We start from the raw sequence: 16,727 nt of genomic DNA, 5'->3' as shown, positions 1-16,727 counted from the left end.
TGCTTCTAATTGTTCTTTTTTCCCCCTTATGTCTAATTGGATTATATAATACCCCTGGAACATTGTTCCATAGTAGTGTGGAGGTAGTAGACACTGCAGCTTTGATCCTGTTTTCATTGAGAATGCTGCTGAGTGTTTCTCCACAGAGTAAGATGTTGGCTTTTAGGACTCTGTGTGTGTGTGTGTGTGCATACTTGATGTATATCAGGTACTAGGGAGTGATAGGGACTGTGACAACGTAGAGGGCAGCTTTCTAATTCCTGAGCAAAGGTTACTTCTCAATGACACCTCAAGGACATGGGCCCATGGGACTATGGTGATGCCACACAGGTAAATTGGTGGTGGGAAGAACAAGGGGATTACAGCCAAGATGAAAAAAATGCAAAAATGAAGGATGATGTAAACATTAAATAAATACAAACAAAATTTAAAAAATAAAAAAGAATTTTGTAATGAGAAAATCTTTGACTTTTTAGACATGGCAATTAATTAAAAAATAAAGCACAGTATAGGCCAAGCATAGCACACTTTGTTCAGATGTGACCCCATCAGCTCTTCTGAGACCACAGGAGGGTATCATTTTGCAGTTGTCTGCAAGTACTGTTAGTTGGATCTAGTGTCAAATTGTCCAGGTGTGAGGAGGAAGGAGTGAGGTGTGTTAGACCCAGTGAGGCTAAGGAGGGACACTAGTTGTTCTCCACCGGGTAGATGGAGTAAGAAAAGAAACTTCATCTTGGCAAAGCTACATGTGGGCATCGCTCTTTGGTTGGGGGAGAAGGGTGTAACATGCAGAATAATGTGCATTATGTGAGTAATTCAGTGGGACTTCCTGCTGCTGGCTGGCTGGGGGTGACTCAGTCTTCTCTGCACTGACCCACTGAGATCCTAGGTTTCCTCCTTTCATTTCCTGTCTTGCTCTGACCTGTTTTCTATGCGCTTATCGTCTGTGCTTATCGTGGCCCACTCATCCTTCCACCGTGAAACTGTATCTGAAGCCCAGCTGCAGTCCCCACTTGATATGTGGCTGGTAATGACCCTGTTAGTTTTAGTGAGGCTAATTGGGTTCCTTTTTCTGGTGGAAGAATGTGCTTCCTTCAGCCCTTGGTGGTTCTGGTCTCTGACCTCACTGTTTACTGGGATATTCTGGTACAGAAACGTTTGGCTTCTTCCCACAATACCATGCATTCCTAATTATTTGTGGGACTTCTTGAGTAATCTTGAGGTCTGCTTTGGATTACTCAGTAAAAGTGATGATAAAAATTGAGCGACGATGTTTTCACTTCTTTCTTATCCTCTCCAGATGCTGTGTTAATGCATTGTAGAGAATTTCTTTCTTTGCCATCAAGCTGGTTTATGTCCAGAATCTCCATATTTGCTTCGCCATATTTGCTTTTTACAGAATCTGACTTTTAATGTGGACCACGTGGAACCCACTTACCTCTTGGAGAATCATTTAGAATTACTAAAAGCAGGAGTGAAGATACTTTTAAACACATGCTCCTGAAGTAGGAATCATGAGCTGGAGCAACTTTTATGTGGTACGGTTTGTTTAGAGAATTATGACTAAGTGCTTTGCTTATCGTTGGGGCTAAGCACGTTCAATGGAAAAGACTTCTGTGTGTGGCTGAGTAGCTAAGTCCAGGGCTAGAGGTTTCTTCTCACTTGATCCCACAGAGAAGTGACAACTCCCGTTTCCATAGCTGCAGAATCTGTTTTCAAAACACAAGGCTATGATTTCATTGCTGCTGAGCGCACACATAGAGCAGCTGATATAGAAATGGAAATGAAGCTTTATTCAATTTAAAACAAAAAAAAAGTGCTGTCCTCCTCTGATGTTTAGATGAGACTTTTTTTCCCTCTTTCAAGTTTTGCAGGTTTATGTCAGAGGTTGGCTAGGAAATAGGACTTACCAGTTCTGTCTCTTAGGAAGACCCTCACACATCTCATCTGTTGTGACAGACAGCTTGGTGTAACCCACAATACTCCATAGTCACCATACTGTCGTTGCAAATAAGACAGGGGAGTGGGGTTACATTCAGTCAGCTGGGGTTTAAAGGGTGAGCCATTTAATTCGTTATATGCTTGTTGCACCTTAACTATGTTTCAGGCCCTCAGCGCAGCAGTGAACAAAACAAGAGAAGTGAGTCTTTAATCAGTTCCTGCCCACACAGCAGGAGGCATCGACTATAAATCTGGTGTGCTTAACCTTCATATGCAGCCTGATTGTAGGGAAATGCCCACTGACATAGGACCCCCCATTTCCCCAACAGTTAGCCTCCACTTTGGGGGGTTAGCTCTGAGCTGCCATTTACTGGGCATTTCTAGGTGCCTAGACTGACTTGACTTTAGTGGACTATCTCGTTTAATCCTTAGGACAGCCCTGTGATATTGGGTATCCTTATTCCCATTTTAAAGTTGAGAAAACTGAGGCGCCTAGAGGTTAAGCTTGCCCAGCATCCTACGGTGACTGATGGTGACTGTGTTTAAAGGGGCTGAGCGTGTGGGGACGTGCCGTAGGAGGAAACGTACTCATATCCAGGCTGTTGAAGTGTGGTGGGTGGGTAGGATGGCGCAGTGGTGTCTTCTCTCCTTCAAGAGCTGAGGGCTGGGCTGTCTTACGGGAAGACAGTCAGGACTAATAAGGAAAGGGGAAGCAGGCGTGTTGGCTGAGCCCTGTGGGTGGGGATAGGCGTGGGGCTGGAATGCCTGTGAGGATGAAATTCTCCTGAAAATAGACTGAAACTATATTTGCTGGTTTATTTTTATTAGAACAGAGGCACGGCATCGTGGGCCCTGTTCTGTGGCTTGTCTTCTTCCCACTTCCTCCGTCCCGAGTGTCCGTGCTTTGCTACCACGTGTATGTCTGCAGTGTCTTTGGCTGGGGTGGGAAGACCCTGTAACCGGAGGGGCCAGTCTTTCTTCCATGGAAATGCATGTTGTTAGAGGTTTTCATTTTCCGGTACGACTATTCAGTGCTGAGAAGGGAGGGTGCAGGCTCTGCACCCCGTAACCATGTGCCCTTAGCAAATGCTTATAGAAGTGGGATCCCTCTGATGGGCCACACATGCTGCGACAACGAAAAAGAACACGCTGGCTTGATGGACAAGTTAGTAACTCAGGCTTGCTTAAATTTCATTTAATTTTGCTTTCATTTCTTTGATGACTTGTAACTTTTCTCCTGAAAACTATGACTGAATTTTCTTTGATAATGATTCAAACACAAGCATTTGTACTGGGAATTTTAAGCATTTCCAGTGTGAAATGGTCTTCATGGTTTCTTGGAATGCAGTTGCTTGAAATCAGTAACGCTGTGTCCCCTTTTTTTAGTAGAATGGCTCTGTTGATGCTCCAGCTGTCCTGAAACTTTCAAATCTCTACAGGTGGTCAGAGAACATGAGGAATGAAGCTGATGTTTAGTTCCTACCTTCTTGAGGGCTTTGCTACGTGCTACTGTGTGAGCCAGGCTTGGCTTCACCAACAGGCTATACCTCCAACCTGGGGCTTGGGCAGGTGACTCACAGCCTCAGTATCCCCATCAGTCATGCCACAGACCCTAGAGGCTGCTGTTTCAGCCCTTTCCTTACTGCTAGCTTCTGAAGGAAGCCAGGCTCCTCCCCAGGGGTGAGCGCAGCAAAGGTCGGCACCTGTGGACCTGTGATTCCGAGGCCCATCCTCTTCCTCTCTGCCCTCCCTCACCCTCAGCCCACATTCCTGGACCTCTTTCTCACCCTGGTTATGATCTTAGCCATAAGCTCGAGTGGGACAGCTTGGCAGCTACTATTTTTGGCTGGACGGGAGGTTATTACCAACCCGGGCCTGCTCCCTGGGAGGACTGGTGAGGCCTGGGGCGCCTGCCTTCTCTGTGGACCTCAGCTCTCTTCCCCTTGGTTTCTTGCTCGCAGACTCCAGACTCCTCCAAAGTGGTGGAGCAAGGGTTGTGCCCCACAGGGCTTCCTGACCTAGGGCCTGTGGTGCTTCTTTCTACACAGGAAGTTTTCCTCTTCAGTGCAACAGCTTCCTCGAGTCACAGATATTTCACCCAGCCACCCTGCAGGAATTTGGGGTGAGGTTAGCACCCCTCCTCTACTGGGGCTTCCCTCCCAGAATACCCTCTGCTGCTGTGGGGAGGGTCTGGACAGTTCGGCTGCAGTTTTGGGTTTTCTGATTGGAGTTCAAAGTCGGGCAGAGAGCAGACACCTGCAGTGGCCCTGCCGGCCACTGCACTCGCCCATGCTCCTGGCTGGTGGGGTGAGGTACAGAAAGGCCACCACTTGTAGGGCGGTTGATTTTGAGGAGCACAGAGCAGCCCTGTTGGCCCAGGAACGCTGTCCCTCTGAGGAGCCAATGGCCAAGTGTCGAATGTCTTGCCCAGTTTTTAGGGTTTCTGCCCTGGGCCAGCTGGTCTCACGAGCTCACTTTGTGCTGGGAGGCACGGAGAGATTCAGTGGTGGAGAAAGAGGAGAGGCTGGTAAGCAGGCGGGCAGCAGCGGACTGAGCCGACTGAGCCAGGCTCCTCATGGGAGCGAGCGGAGCTATTTACAGCACCGGCGTAAATCTGCGCTCCCAGCTACAGAGAGGGGGGCTGTTACGTAAGGCTGTCAGAGCGAGCTGCTTTTTATTCTCTTTTCTTCCTGCTTCTGGATGGGCTTACAGGAGGCAGCATGCTGGGCACTTCTGTTCTCGGTGGCGGCAGGATTTTTGGGAGCTGGGGAATTCGGTCACAGGACAGCAGCTTTCATTCACGAGGCCCCATTGATTAAATGGGTTTGTCGCATGGACCCTGGGGGCCCGGCCACACATGGGTCGGAGGGTTTGCTTCTGTCCTCAGCAAGATTTCGACAGGAGAAGTCTGAGCTAGGGGGCTGAGCGGGGTCAGAGTAGTCCTTTTCTCCAGTTGCCTTGAGTTGTGGCAGTTTTCTTTGAGTGATTCTTGATTTTCTGCAAAAGTTGTTTTTGTGGGGGTTGGGGGGAGGCCCTCTTTCTCAGAGCCAGGGAAGGGCATAGGCTTCAGAGTGATTTGCTGTGAGTGTGAGTGTGTGCACATGAGTGTGAGGAGGGAGCAGGGGAGGAAGGGGGGGGGCGACAGGCACTCCAGGGCTGCCCCTCCCCTCCAAGACACGCTAGTGGAAACCCAGACAGCCTCCTCTGTGTCCCCAGTCTCCTTTTCTAGAGACCTTGTGGGACATCCAGTTGGTCACAGAGGCCTTGACCTTGGGACCTGAGGCCGCTGGTGTCTCTTCTGCTGTGCCGGGTTTGCCCTGAGGCAGCTCTGGCTTTCTAGCTGTAGGTGCTGCTAGGGACTCCAGATACTTTTCCGTCTTGCTGCCATCCTCCTGGAGTTAAATCTTTGAACAAGTCACTGAACTTTTCCCAAGCTGTTCCCACCCCTGCCTCGCAAAGTGAGGAAGGCTGTGCATGTTGAGTGAGGCCCCGGGCATGTGAGCGGGGTGGTCCCTGGGCCGGGGACTGCTTCCTGGCCACCTTGCTCTTTCTCCCACCTGGCACCATCGCTGTAAAACTGCAACTCAGCTATCTTCTCGTCAGCCTCCAGCTGTTCAATTTTTACATGATATTTTCCGCCACTTAGCCACTTGCACAGTTATTTAAGGAACTGGCCTGGGCTGGGCGGTCCAGAAGGTCAGTCGAGGTAGGAGAGCGATAAGGTGCAGCTGAAGGGAGGAGGGCGTGTACGGTCACCCGTTAGTTGCCCACCAGCCAGCTTGGCCTGGAGCTCGGATCCATGTCGGGCTGCAGGTTTCTCGCGTGGGCTTGTGCAGTCTCAGTGGCACCTGCGCCTTGGGTTACTTTGCTGCTGTGAGGACGAGAGGTGGTTTGAGAGACAGTGGGCAGATGGAGGTGAATGGTCAGCGAGGAGGGAGCGCATGGATTGTTGGGTTCTCTCCTGGACCGTAATGGAGGGAGCAACGCCTTTGGAAACATTAGCATCAAATCTTGCTTCAAATTCTGGGCCAGCCTTTTGCAGCAACATGGATGGAGCTGGAAGGAGTCATGCTCAGTGAAATAAGCCAGGAGGAAAAGGAAAGTATCGAACAGTCTCACTTATAGGAGGCATGTAGAGGAACCAAATAAGGAATAGGGTCACTGTAATAAAGTAAGAATCAAAATCATCAGGCAGCTATAGAGCAGAGACCTTCTGCAGGGGAACAGGAGGGGGATGGACCAGGACCAGGGTGGGACTAGCATGAGGGACGATGGTGATGGGGCACGGGTGACCTGGAGGTGGGAATGTCACGGGGAAACCACACATTGTACAAAAATGGAGGGTGATGTGTTGAATAAATTTAAAAAAGAAAATGAAACCCAGCAAATTCTGGGGAGGTTCTTTAATCTCTCTGAGTCTGTAAAAAGCAGATACTCGTATTATTGTGTTGGTTTTGAGGGCTAAATGAGGTCTCGCATGTCAGTTACTAAGCCCGGGACCAGCTCTGTGACTCACAGGAGCGCTGGGCCTGCCTGCACTTTCAAACAGCACATGTTGGTCCCATCACCGTCTAAGCAGGCAGTGACTGGCTGAATTTGTGGCTTGAAGTAGCTATGTGATGACAAGAGAAAGAGTGGCCCCTGCCAGAGAGAGGGGGACCTCAGGTACCTGAGTAAAGTCCTCGGCGGGCCAGTCAGCTTCCAGGGTCAAGGTTGTGTAGTGTGCCCTGGCTTAAGTGGCTGATCCCCTCTGGACATCGCCCAGTTCCCTGGTTTCCTCACTCTCTCTCAGCTAAGAGAAGCAGTACCTTGAAAGCATGTCTCTACTTAAATGCTTAATTGTCTAAGACTTGATCCAGTCTCTGGCCTGTTGTCTTAGACCTGCAGATTGTGCGTGCTCGTTGTATGCTCCCTTTTCAGCAACTCCACAACCAGGGGTGATTTTGTAGTGGAGAGACACCTTGGGATCTAACCAAGAGTGCTGGTCTGTAGCTGGTGGGTGGTGGCTGATCTGGTACTTTTAACCCAGGCCTTTGGGTCCCCCATTGTTGGAGCTAAATCATTTTCTGTTGGGGCCAGATGGGGGTGGGAGTGGCTTGTTTTCTCACTATGTTGGGGGCAGCACAGGGGCTTTTGGGGGATACTGTGCCTTTAGAATCAAAGACCAGTATGGGAGGCAGAATTTTTAAGTTTTCCCCTCGAAATTCCCACCTCCTGGTTAATCACGCACTAACCTAGGTACTCCTGAGAAGTGACTCTGCTGAAGGAATTAGATGGTGGATCACAGGACTTTAAATTAGAGAGATTATCCTGGACTATCTTGGTGTAATCTTACTAAGATTTACTCGTAGAGATTAAAGAACTTTACTAAAGTTCTTTACACTACAGGAACCCTTTAAAACAGAAAATGAGCAAAGAGGAAGCTAGACCTCGGTGACCAAAGAGGAAGATAGAAGCATTCCAAGGGCGAGGATTTAACGTGATTTAACGTGCCCACGTTGCTGGCTTGAAGGTATGGGAGCCATGTGTTAGGGTCAGAGGGAAATCCCAGGAGCTCATGAAAAGGGCAGAAGAAACAGGCCACCTTTAGGAACAAAGACCTCCTCCCATTCACAGCGGCAGGGAAATGGGGACCTCAGTCCTGTAACCATTAGGAACTCACTTTGACCAACAACCTGAAAAGCTTGGATATGGGTGTTGTTCCCCAGAGCCCGGGAGACCCCATCACATTGCTAACCTGGGATTGTGTGTTGAGTTACTTCAGGCCACTTAATTCAGGACACATCCAGTCCTCATAGCAGCAGAGCACTGATAGAATTCTGGTGGACAATTTGTTCCTTCTTGAGAACTTTTGCTGTACTTAGCCCTGTTTGTTTGCTTAGAATCACTCAGCTGTGACAAGTTGCAGTCCCCAGATACTTTGGACATCTCTGGCCAGAGAAGGAAACCTTGAAAGCTTAGGCACTTGGTTGGCCAGGGAGGGCTTCACCAGGTCTGTTCTCTTCTTATCACCTGTCGGACCTCAACCCTGGACCTCTGTTCTGACCACCTCTGAGAGCCCCGAGGAGATAGTTCCATGTGCTCTCAAAGCGCAGCTCATCAATGGCTCTTCTGCCAGAATCCCCCACAGTTGGGAGGGAAAAGTTCATGCTGATATTCTGGGGGCATTGGGAGGGACTGACGAGGACTGGGAAGCCCACCTGCCTGATTTTGCCACTTTTGGTGCAACCCATGGAAGGGTGACTTGTTGATGATCACTGAGTCCCTTCATTGTCCACATGAGGCGGCCTAGACCCCAAAGTCTTGGTCCAGGTACCAAGCCAAGAAATCACCTGCTAGTCTGGGAGAAAGCCTTGGACATGTGCTTTGTCAGCAAAGTTGAATCCAACAACTGGAGAAAGGGGAGCAACTTGTCACACATTCTTTTGACAACTTGGGGACTGGAGGGGGTGACCACTGGGTGCTGAGACGCCTGAGGCAGGGGATCTAGGCCACTGCCTCAGGCGCCAGGCAGGAGTAATCTCACAGCTCAGATGCAAAACCCGCCCCCATGTGTACTTTCTCCTTCTTTTCCTGGCACCTCTTTCACTGAAAATCTGACCAGGTTGCAGAATTTCTCACTCCTCTGCTAAGAAAAATCCCTCCGTCTTCCTGCAGGCCACCCCCCCCCCCCACTCCAGTAGAACCCAGTAAAGAAAACAGAGGTGCTTTCATCTCCCGGCCATCCACTCTCACTTCGCTTAAGCCTTGTTTGTTTCTTCTGCCTGAAAGAAGCCTTTTGCTCCGTGTGTCCTGGTTTGCTGGAGCCAGCGAGCACCCAGGCAGCCGCTTTCTTCCTGGAACCCCGTGGGAAGCCTCCCCGACGCCAGCCCCTGTGCATGAGAGGGAAGGGCAGACCAGACGCAGTGCAAGCTCCCCATTTTCTCCCCTTGTGCCACTTCACACCTCAGTTCTCTCTGACTCTGTGACCTCTGGAAAGTTACCCAAGCTCTCCCAACGCCTGTCCTTCACTATTTTGTGGGATTTGTCACAGCCCCTGGCTTGGAGGGAGGGTGCAGCAGGTGGTGGTAAGTGGAACTGCCAAAGAGCTGGACAGTGTCTGTGCACTCCCAGCTCCCAGAGCCACAACTGTCAGGCTTGTGCGTACACGAGGGTCCACGTTGTGCAGACTTCGGGACATTTAGGGGTTACTGCTCTTAGCTTAATGAACAAAGCCAGAAACCTGAGAAATAGCAGCATGACAGTTTTCACAGTATGGCCCGAGGACCCCTGGGGTGGCCTGAGACAGTTTAAAGGATCCACAAAGTCAAAACTGTTGATGTTTTCAAAGATACTTTCACTCTTGTTCTCCGATGGGTGGTGATGCCCTTGCTCTGAGGCTGGTTCGTGGAATGCATACTGCTGTGCCCTTGTGGTTTACTTTCCTGTCTCGCTCCCTGATATAGTATATATGAGTACATAGAATTCATTAGAGCAAAAGTCCGTTGTGGTCCTCAGCAACTCTAAGGGGTTCTGGGACCAAGAAAGTTTGAGAGCTACTGCGCTAGACAATGACTTTGCAGTTCATTTAAAAAAAAATGAAAGCTAGAAAACCAAAACAAGGAATATTTAACAGACGTTTCCCCCAGCATGGGACAGAGAGATGAATCTGAAAGAAAACTTCAGCTTGGAGTCTGACATTTTCCTCAACAAGTGTGTGTTCCCATTATGAATAAACTCAGCCTGGGTGATGCAATTTCTGCTCTCATTAAAATGGGCAAATAAATATATACTGGGTATGGGGTGAAATGAAAGATACCCAGAGATTAAACTGGGTGTAACATATTTGTGAAATGGACAGATAAATATATACTGGGTATGGGGTTGGGGTGAGGGAGCCCCCGCAGTGATTCAATGGATACAGCCTAACTAAAACATGCCTAGAACCCTCAGGTGGAATTCCCAAAACACACTGGATAGCATGGACCTGGGGTGTGTGTGTGGGGAGGGTAGAAGACCTCCGGAAGTGGACCAGTTAAGCTACTGTTACACAAAGACAACAGAAAGGCATTGTCAGCTATTTAAAAACTTAAAACCCTCCTTGTCTAGGACTTCCCCTCAGGCTTCACTAATGAACAAAGCAATGTAAAGAAAGGCAAAGAAGACAAGCCAAAGCAAAGGGTAGTGAAATCAATAATGTCTGAACAGTGCACATGATTTCCAAGCCTAAAGTAGACAGTCCAAAAGAAAATTGGAATTCCACAAACACACACCAAAGTTCTCAAGGACCCTTAATAGTGAGCCAAAATTTTCTTACCAGAGAAAGACTTAAAAATTCTAGCCACACTCAATTTGGCAAGAGTTCTAGGAAACACAGTCTTAGGCATTGCAAGGATGGGGGAGGGAAGGATCAATTCAAGGCAGCCTGACGAAATGTGTGCGTGCTTTGGCCAGAGGTTGCGAGGGCCGGGGTGTTTGTCACAGTGAAGTGCTAAGAACAGCCTACCAGTAGCAGTTACGGTGAGGTCACCTTTGCAGCTGTGAGAAGGAAGTTGCAGAGCAGGTATGAAGATGTCAACATGGAGAGCATCCCTAGATAGACAGTAAGTGACACATATTGATGGCAAAATGTTTTAACATCCATGATCAGGTAGAACCCTCCCTCACGCCTCCTTTAACCTGTTTAGGTGCATTCTACTTGGGTCACCCAGAAATTTAAAAACCCTTTGCAAGTTGCCATTGTTGTTCTGAACACTTAAGAAAATTCCATTAAATCAGGATGTCCAGCAAGGGTCTACAACAAGCATTTCTCAGGAGGATTTTGAGCTTGCATTATATAGCTTCCGCTTCAGTGCCCATGCAGATGCCTAAATCATGCTCTTGTCTCTCCTTTGCTCCAGTCTGTAATGGCCATGCCCTCAGTCCAGAAACACCCTGCTATGAGCAGGTAGTTCAAACAAGCTTGAACTCTTTCTAAAAATCCACATTTTGGAGACGGTCACAGAAGCTCACACAAGCCTCAACAGGACACATGCACAGCAGCTTTTTGAAATCTACAGTAAATACACTTTTTTAAAAAAGATTTATTTATTCATACAGAACTGGAGTACAGGCCAGAAGGGCAGGGGCAGTGAGAGGATTCACCAGAGACAGAGTGGGGAGCAGAACAGGATGACTGACGAAGTACACTGCCAGGGGGAGCAGCGGGCGTGTCAGGAGAGGTCTGCCGGCCAGGTGGGTCAGCTCGGGGGCAAGGATGGAACTTGCACTGAGGCAGCTGCTGCTCCCTTGCAGTGCTGCATCCTAACCCCTTTGTGCCACCAGGGAGGGCCTACAGTACAGCTGGCAAAATCTTCCTCGGTAGAACAGAGCGACTCCAACTTATTCCCACATCTCAAACCCCAGTACAAGGAAAGAGAGTTGCTGCATTTGTACCCAGACCCCACTTGAGGGGCCTCAGGTCTCATGATGTGTGAAGTCTAGTTCTCATTACATGGCTTTTTTGTTGTGGTTCAAGTAATTTTTTTTCTCAAATTGTTAAGAAAAACACAGCATAAAATTGATCATCTTCACTGTTGTTAAGTGTCGACCTCTCATGTTAAATACACTCACAACAGTTGCGCTGATCTTTCTGCAGCTTGCAGAACTGAGAGGATGCTCCCCTGAAACAACAACTGCCCCATCAGCCCGACAGCCACCAGTCTGCTTTCTGTGTCTGCAGTCACTGTGCTAACTGCTTCGCATAAGCAGCATCATAAAGCATTTGCCTGCCTGTGGCTGCTCCGTCCATTTGGACCTGCTGCCCAAGGCCGTCCCTGAGCCTGGGGGCCTCCTGGTACTGTGCGAGTCACTTAGAATAAGGTCTGTAGTTTCCACCGTGTTCAAGGATTCTTCCTGCTGCCTCAGGTAGGGGCCTGTCTTAAAGTTTCCAAAGAATTAAGAATAACCACGATTGAAGGGGTGTAAGAGGAAATACCACATGCATATTTTGGTGTACAAATAAAATGCGCGTAAGTCCCGTAGAAATGCACAGCAGTGGGTCGTCCACAGAAAAGCTGCAGAGGTAGCTCTTGCACGTGGTGTGGTGGGCAGGGATCCAGATAGCCTTGTGTCAGGGCAGGGGTCCTCACTGGACAATGCTGCGGGCCACTTTGTGTGTCCAGCTGCAGTAAGTGAACGGAGCCACGCACGCCGTGTTTTGGTCTGTGTCCATACCTGATGCGTTGAATGGACCTCCTGCCTTTGTTTATTGAACCTGAGGAATTGGATTGGAATGACTGGCCCAAAGGGAACGCTTGGCAGGATTTGCAGACTGAACTCGCAGCCTCTTTGCGCCCTTACTTTCTAGACTTCTTCCACTTGATTCACACACCGAGTAACTGCTCATCTCTCTGGATTACCCGTAGATTCTCTCTAAGGAGCTCCCGCTGGTGTGCCAGACCTACCGGGGACCGTCTGCCCGACTGCCCCAGACTCCGGCAGCGGGGCCCCCGATGGCAGTGGGCACCTCCCTGTGAAACCTGCCAAGCTGGACGCCACAGCTCTGCACGACGACACTTCGGCCAACTCCGTGCCCCCTTCGGAGGCGAGCAGCCATGCAGTCCTAGCCTGCAGCCGGGGCCTCCCTGAGGAGCTCTACATCAGCGAGGCTGTGGAAGATGCTCCCAGCTACAGAGGGTACCGGGATGCCTGCACCATCACCGGTACGTGGGCCTTCCGCTGCCAGGGTCGGGTGCAGGGAGGGAGAGAAAGGAGGAGGGGACCTGAGTCAGAAGGACTTGGGGGCCGGTGTGGCCACAGGCGTGGGCCCAGAGGGCAGCTCTCCAGGTGGCCTGGAGTTGAACACGAAAATGCCAAGAATCTGAGCTTTGGGATGGTGAGACCCGCTACCCAGAACTGGCTGCCAGTGAAGACTTCTGTGACATGTGTCACTCACTGGCCTGAGATGAAGACAGCACCTCAGAGAACAGTGGAGCTGAGGGTGGGGAGCCCTGGGTGGCGCACCTGGCCCGTAGCTGTACTTTAGCCCCGGGCCCCTCTGCTGACGCTCCTTCATGCGTAAGGCAGGTATGCACACAGGGACACTGCACGCAGGGCAGGGTTTGCAGACATCACTTCCCACAGATGCCTGAGTCAGACGCACCTTCCCGCGTCCCAGGTGTAGGCCCCCTGTCTCCCCCCTCCTCCCACACCTGCTCTCAGGCATAGCGCCCCCCAGCCCCTGCTCATTTCCCGAGGAAACTGGGGCTGGCGTGGTCGCTGGTGTGTGTGCCACAGCAGAGCGCAGTTAAGCCCGTTAACCTCAGCTCATTCGGGTCGCAGTTTGCCCTGTTCTCATTTTGCCTGCGTTGTTTGCTTCTGTCCTCCTGTTTGAAATAATGCCCAGTGACATTTCAAAGCATGCAAATTAGAATCCAGTAGCTTTTCAACATTCTGCCTCCCCGTCTCACAGTCAGGACCTCTGGTGTGAGGAGTTTCGGAGTGTGATGGGGCCCAGAGAGGCCTGCCCCAGTCCGGGGGTCCAGCCCCACCAGTGACTGTCTCCCCACTTGTGCGGTTCCCACCTGCTCTGGGGCTCATGGAGGACACACCGGCTCCCGCTAGGCTGTCTGTGGTCTTTCCTGTAGCACAGAAGCGTGCTGCAGCCGCTCCTGCTCCTAAAGGGAGCTCTGCTGGCTCTGCACAGGCAGCGTCCCGTGCCGCTGCTTCATCATTTGCTGACTCCCCTTTCCCTTCTCCTGCGCCCACCATGAATGTGCTTTGAGCCCGGCTTCCGCCAGTGCAGGGGGCCCTGTTCAGTGCAGGGCGGCCTCAGCCTGGGTCTGGCTGGCCTTTTCGGTGAGCGCTGACACTGCCACCCTCCCCTTCTCCCGGAGATCCTCTCCCCCTCGGCTTTGGTGCTGCCTCCAAGGTGCTCCCACCTTGCTGGCTCCCACCTTCCTCTGTGCCTCCCAAGCCTGGAGATGTTGGGGGACCCAGCAACTAGCCCCTTGCTCTTTGTGTACACTCACATCCTCAGTGACCTCGCCCCAGCCCAGGGATTTAGAATCTGCCTCAGTGCTGACCACTGTCCACCTCCCGACCCAGACTGGCTTCCCCTAGAGGCCGGCCGTGTCAGCCTAGCTCTGCCTACGCTTGCATCCGGATGCCTCACAGGCACCTTAGACTCAGGTGCCAAAACCAGCTCTGGCTTCCAACCGCCCTCCAGTCCTCTGGTGGGCTCCCATCCAGCTGACCCACAAAGGGTCAGTGACCTCCCACCCCTGCCCCTCGACCTATGCCCTCTCTGTCAGTGCTGCTGCACGCACCCTGGCTTCCTCGCTAATCCTGGGCATGGTGGGAACATCCCTCCACAGGGCGTTTGCTCTGCTGCTCCCCTCTTGACTCGCCTTAACCTCAGATGTTCTCCTGACTCTGCTCACTGTCTCCCAGCAGCATTTCATGAGAGGCCTCTGTGGCCGCCCAAGAGAAAGAGCGACCCCACCCCAGCTGTCTTCGCCATCTCCGTTCCTGCTTTATCTCTCTCCCCAGAAGGAACGCGTCCCCCGCCATGAACTGCTATGCCTTTGTGTTCTGCCTGCCAATCTTGCAGTAAAAGACAAACTCCCCCAAGACGAGGCCTTCACACACCCAGTGACTGAAACGGCACCTGCATGTGGCCGGTGTTCAGCAGACATTAGCTGGGAGGATAAACCGTGGCATGTAATTACTTCTGCACCCCCACCAAGCGGGTACTGCTTGTCTCCCTTTTACATGGGAAGAAACTAAATCACAATCACGTCTCCCTGGGGTTCCCAGCTCTGCTTGCCAGGACGTGCATCTAATCCTGACCCCAGAACTCATGTTCCCTGCAGTCCAGTTGGGGAGACGGGCGGGCAAGTGGGAATCGGCTGCGCGGTAGTTTGTCAGGGACACACGGCAGCACCCCAGGAGGGAGCCTTGCTGGGCCTCGAGGGGAAAGGACCAGGGAGGGCTGGGAGGAGGAGGCGTCCTGCTCTTTGCTTGCCCATACATGCGCACTGGCTCCTGGGATCCAGCGTGGCGTCTGTGCCAGTGACTATAGCAGCATCCACCTCGTTAAGTAGTCTGACTTTCTCTGAACGTGATATCCAGGGGCAGAGAAATGGCGGAGCGCAGTGCTGAGTCATCAAACCCTATAGGTGGGTGACGGGAGGTTCTTTGCCAGGACTTCCGTGGCAGACACTGATGCAGCAGACAGCTGAAAAGCAAAGCTCAGGACTGTTCTTGGCAGTGACTCTGTCACGTGTGTCGGCTGCTGGGCCACCAAGTCACTCAGAGCACGCACTGGTGGCCACGGAGAGGAAGGCACGGAAAGAAAACATTCTTGGAGAGATCTGGAGCAGCCCCAAGAATGTGTAAGGGGGGCCCCCAAATGGGAAACCACCTGTTCTGCGGCCTCTGGTCAATATTCCATCCCCAGCTCCCCTCCTCCAGCACCAACATGAACAGATTTTTTGCTCCTCTTTAATTTTAGGGCCACGCCACATGCCCATCGCAGAAGCCTGCTCCCCCAGTCTAGGGATATCACATTTTGGGGAGTGTCATTTTCTGTTTGGGGCAGTTTAACAAGATGAGCCGATAGGGTGCCCAGGCTGCCTGCGGTTACGTAACCCATTGTGCTCCCAGCACAGCCTTAGGATCTGCCCCAACAGGCAAGCTCAGAGAACTGCCGAGGCGGGTGAGGGCGGGCCAGGCGGGCGGCGGAGCGGGCTGCTCCCGCCAGGCTCACGGACAATCCCTTTTCTCCCTGAACTGCCTTTGGACTTGGTCTCTGCACATGGCAGTGGCTTTTCAGTTCGGGCAGCCTGGGAGGGCCCAGCCTCGGCCAGGACCCTGCCGAGGCCAGCTCATGGGAGCAGGCTCCTGTGGTGAGTGTCTCGCTGTGCATCTCTGTCCCCTCGGTGGTAGAGCCAGGAGAGAAGGCCCGGGAGAGGGGTTTCTCTCTGCCAGGCTCTGCTCTGCTTGGCTGGAGGTCCTTGGTCTGGTGGGGGGGACGTGGCAGAGGCCTCAGAGGCTGCTGGCCCTTGGCCCGCCCCTCACCCGCCTCAGCAGGATCTGGGGGGCAGGAGCAGCAGCTCCGAGCTGGGACTGGCCTCCAGGCGCTGCCACCTCTCCCGGGGCGATTCCCTGCTCCAGCCCTCTCGGGTCTCCTTGGCCTCTCCAGGGCTGCTATTTCCCCAATCCTGACTTTTCCAGGCTTCTTAGAACTTTGTCTGGTATTTTGGGTCAGCAATGCATTTCTGAAAAGGTAAAGAACATCTTTACATCACGTCTCTCTCCCCTTTCCCACTTTTTCTGTCTGCACTTTCTTCTTGTTCTTGACTAAACGTTCGTGGCCCTGTCCCTTCCATCCACACCTGCTAGCTGGCTAATCAGTTCTGCTCCAGCTCATCTCCAGCTGTGGGCAAACGTCTCTCCTCATTTCTACTCACCTCCTTCAAGCTGGTCAGACTCTGCCAGTTGCTGACCTGTCTGGTTTCTGTCTTGCTGTTTCCTAAGGGCTGTCTGGGCTACAGACCTTGAATCCCTAGGAGATGTAAGCTCCTCTTGCCCCATTCAAGTCAGTTTTAGGTTTCAAGCCATGTGAGACTCTGGATGGAGCTGCGAGTATGTGCATTTGTGTGTGTGGTGCAGGCGTCTGCAGGCTTTTTCCTGTTTTGAACCAGCGTCTATTCCAGGACAGCATTTTGCAGGGGTCTGTTAAGGAGGAGAGCTTGCCACAGCCCTGGGGGTGCAGGGGGCATGAGTATGGCTCCTGCTTCTAGGAACCACCCTGCCTGTAGGCT

Source organism: Condylura cristata, unplaced genomic scaffold (assembly GCF_000260355.1).
Source record: "Condylura cristata isolate star-nosed mole 26May11 unplaced genomic scaffold, ConCri1.0 scaffold00004, whole genome shotgun sequence".
Lineage (NCBI taxonomy): Eukaryota > Metazoa > Chordata > Mammalia > Eulipotyphla > Talpidae > Condylura > Condylura cristata.
The sequence above is the reverse complement of the archived record's forward strand: the minus strand, read 5'-3'. Positions refer to the sequence as shown.